The 3,892-nt window shown below is 37.9% G+C and overlaps 1 non-coding gene across 1 annotated transcript; it reads right to left on the bottom strand.

The window, feature by feature from the left end:
• Positions 1-2,112: 2,112 nt before the first annotated feature.
• LOC114223640 (U6 spliceosomal RNA) lies at positions 2,113-2,219 on the bottom strand. Its single transcript, XR_003612204.1, has one exon. It is a non-coding gene; the product is annotated as a U6 spliceosomal RNA (small nuclear RNA).
• Between the last annotated feature and the right edge of the window lie 1,673 nt (positions 2,220-3,892).

The following is a 3,892-nucleotide window of genomic DNA, read 5'->3' as shown; positions in this document are numbered from 1 at the left end:
ACTGAAATCACTCAGAGGACTCACTCAGTGGATAGGCTGATCTGGACAGTCTGTTTCATTCACATGTCTGTCTGGCTCCTTGGTGGGATGAATGGAAATCTAGGTTTAGCTGGAACTCTTGACTGGAGTGCTTAAATGTGACCTCTCCAGCATGACAGCCTCAGCATAGTTGAAGCAAGTATCCAAGAAACCAAGTGAAACCTGCATGGTCATTTTAAGGTGCTGCCTTGGAAAGTGTTTAGTGTCACAGTTCTCTATTGGTTGAAGGACTTCAAAGCCCACCAGCTCCAAAAGGAGGTAACTTAGAGCCCACTTCTTAAAGAGAGGAGTGTCAAAGAATTCGTGGCTATTAAAAAAAAAAACCTGCCATAGCCTGGCATAGTCTAGCTTCTATGATATTTATCACCTCATCTCCAGCTTCTCTCTGACTTGTTCACTCTGTTTGAGTCACACTGGAACACTCCAAACTTTTTTGTGCCTTAGAGCCTTTGCTCTGGCAGTTTTCTCTGCCTTGAATGCTTTTCCTTCAGATCCTTGCATACCTAACTCCTTCATTTCATTCAGGTCTCTGCTCAAATGTTCCCTTCTGTTAGAGCCTTCCCTGACCACTCTATCTGAAATAGTACCCTGCCCTCAATGACTCCATCTCCTTACCCTCTGTTATTTTCTTTACAGACACACCCAACCCTGTATCACATTTATTTATTTTTTAGCTGTCTATCAGTGTCTCATTCATCAGCATATGGGTTTTTTTTTTTAAAGATTTTATTTATTTATTTGACAGAGAGAGAGACAGCGAGAGAGGGAACACAAGCAGGAGGAGTGGGAGAAGGAGAAGCAGGCTTCCTGCTGAGCAGGGAGCCCGATGCGGGGCTCCATCCCAGGACCCTGGGATCATGACCTGAGCCGAAGGCAGATGTTTGACTGAGCCACCCAGGCGCCCCTATCAGCATATAGGTTTTATGAGGACAAGGACTTGGACTGATGTGTTCAGTTGTGTCTCTAGCACCTTGAATAGAAACTGACACAAAGTTGCTCCATCGTTCCTGTTAAATGAGTGATTGAATTCACTTGCATGTTTTCCATTCCCATTTATAATCCTTTTTCATTTCACTCTGAAGAGAAAATGCATTTCTAGTCTCTTGTCTTGGGGGTAGTTTTCTACCAATGGTGACTCTTTATCAACTGGCAGTCATTTTGAAAGACTTTTGATGCAATCATTAAACTTTTGGACAAATACTAGATTTGAGCAGTGGAGTTTATTTCTTTGGTCTTTTTGATTTTGTGTGTGTGTGTGTGTGTGTGTGTGTGTGTGTGTGTGTGCTTATTAAGCCCAGGCTAGGTAATAGCTTCTTGTTTTCTATGTGCCAAAGTAAAAACCTGAAAATGACTCAAATTTTTCACTAGAAATATATTTACAAAAATGAAACCTTACAGAAAGTGCTTACATAAGACTGCGTTAGTTAGTTAAGTTGCTTACATAAGACTGCGTTAGTTAAGTTGCCTCAGGCCCTGTTATAGCATATGCTTTCTCTTACCTGAAGAATACTAGGAAAGAATGTGTACATTTACATCCTACTTCATTCCAGAAAAGGATGTGAAGCAGACTATATTCATAATTGGAGAAAATTAGTAAATTGTGGCAAGGCAAAAATAAGGATCCAAAAAGTGAAGAAATATTCCCTCACCCCCAGATATGCCAGTCATTACATTAAAATGTGAAAAAAGAGAAGTTTGCAATAGGAATCTTTTTTTTTTTTTTTGGAATTGCGAAAGTTACATTTGGGTGTTTGAATCATGGAGAAAGACAATGATAGAAATGCATCTATTTATGCTCTTACAGATTAAGCCATGATTGGAGTAGACTGATTTTAAAAAATGCTTGAGAAATGCTGGGCTTTTCAATGGAGTTTTAGGTATTTTTATTTATTTATTTTATATAGATCAATTGGTAATATTTTTATTAGCCTTCTGAGAATTAGCATTCTAAATATGCTGAGTATCACCTCTGGATCCAGTATTATTTTAATGCTCTGTACCAACATTTGAAATTCTGTTGTACGAATCTTTTTTTAATGTTTACATTTTTTTATTATTATGTTATGTTAATCAAAAAATATGGAATGCTTCACGAATTTGTGTGTCATCCTTGCGCAGGGGCCATGCTAATCTTCTCTGTATCGTTCCAATTTTCGTATATGCGCTGCCGAAGCGAGCACTGTTGTACGAATCTTTATTCAGTGCTGGCTTTGCACCTAAGTTTTTGCTATTGCTCTGTTTATGGATTGAAGCAACACAGAAATCAAAAGAAAATTCAATGAACAAAGCATAACATCAGTAGTGTTTGCAGTGCATTCAGCTCAGCCATCATTTGGTGAATACTTACTGCATGAGTCATGAACTTAAGGGCATCTATAGACAAAGCAGATAAATTAGTGAAGCAGGGCAGATGTATGGAAAATCAACTGCCAGAAATATAATCAAGATTTCTTTGTTTTTACTGAAATACAGTGTGAAGAGATAACATAATAAACACAGATATACTGATGGAGATCATATTTTACCATATACATGGGGAAGTGCAAATTGAAAATAGACACAGGAAATTATTAATTATTTCCTTTCATGTTTCATACTTTTTGGGTTCAGAACTGGAAAACAGATACTTCTGAGAAAACATGAAATGTCAGGTCTTATATTTCATATTGTGAGGTACAGGGTCGAATTCATCCTTGAGTCTTCTATCTGATTTTGATATTCCATTGAATTCGGTTTCAAAACAGAAAGAAGCTCTTCATAAATTGATAGTTCATATTGAACATGGAAAGGATCATTGCACACTGTTTTTATATTTAGGATAAATAAATACGATTATTTCACTTTTAGTATTATATTGCACTGTAGTTCAATAACTTCTATCTGGAGCTCCCAATTCACACAATCAGTGATAGATGAGGAAGATGAACTGAACAATGCTAGTTTATTCTCCAATCCTTAGAATTTGGGGTTCAATTTCACATTCTTGGAAATGTAAAACTGGCTGTGGCTTTCACATTTTTCCATAAAGGAAAGTAGGTGAGATTACTTTCTGGCAAATGGAATTCCTAAAGATCCCCTTTTTTTGTGATTAATGAAAAAAAATCGCTCTTTGCTAATGTCCTTGATGAGAAATGGTTACAATATTTGTAGGGGTCATAATGTCAAGTCTTTGATCCAATTTTTGCTGCTAAGTTGAGATGGGCATTTTTTCTTGCATAACACGAATCAGAGGACATCGTCATTTAAAAAAATCACTCAACATCCATTCGTGATTAGGAAAAAAAAAAACCTCCCAGCTAAACCGGAGGCTACTGAAGCTTTTTGTCCCTCCAGTTCCCTAATAACAGTTACATACTGCTAGTGACATAATTACACATTAACAGTGCATCATTCATTCTGCTGCCCATGACTCTTTCAGATGTTGTAACTGTTTTGTTGATAATGATCACAAATGCAAGTCTCCTTCAGAGTATGCAGGAAAATGTGAATAAGCCCTTTTCTGGTCATGTTAAATTAATCACTCAGCATTTTATAGCACAAAGGTAGAACAGCACATCACTCAAGCATATCTTCTCTTGACCTCTTTAGGCCTTCACCACTGCATTCCTAGAATTCAATCTCTCTCAGTGTTGACTATACCCCTGTTCTGTACTCAAAGCCACCAGGGGGGAGGAGAGTGGAGGATAGATGAGGGTCCCAGGGCTGAGTGAGAAGAGCAGTCCCATTTGCACAAGTAATGTCTGTCTCTGTCCCACATGGCTTGAGACTGATTTGGGAGAGCACAGAATCATCACATCACATCAATCAGAGGCAAGAAGGGACATGAATATACTGTTGGCATTGTTGAGTGATG

The sequence above is a fragment of the Eumetopias jubatus genome, unplaced genomic scaffold (genome assembly GCF_037043125.1).
Source record: "Eumetopias jubatus isolate StellerSeaLion01/CBP00866 unplaced genomic scaffold, mEumJub1_p1.0 scaffold_11, whole genome shotgun sequence".
NCBI classification, from domain to species: domain Eukaryota; kingdom Metazoa; phylum Chordata; class Mammalia; order Carnivora; family Otariidae; genus Eumetopias; species Eumetopias jubatus.
This window is presented reverse-complemented; position numbering and strand designations above follow the sequence as displayed.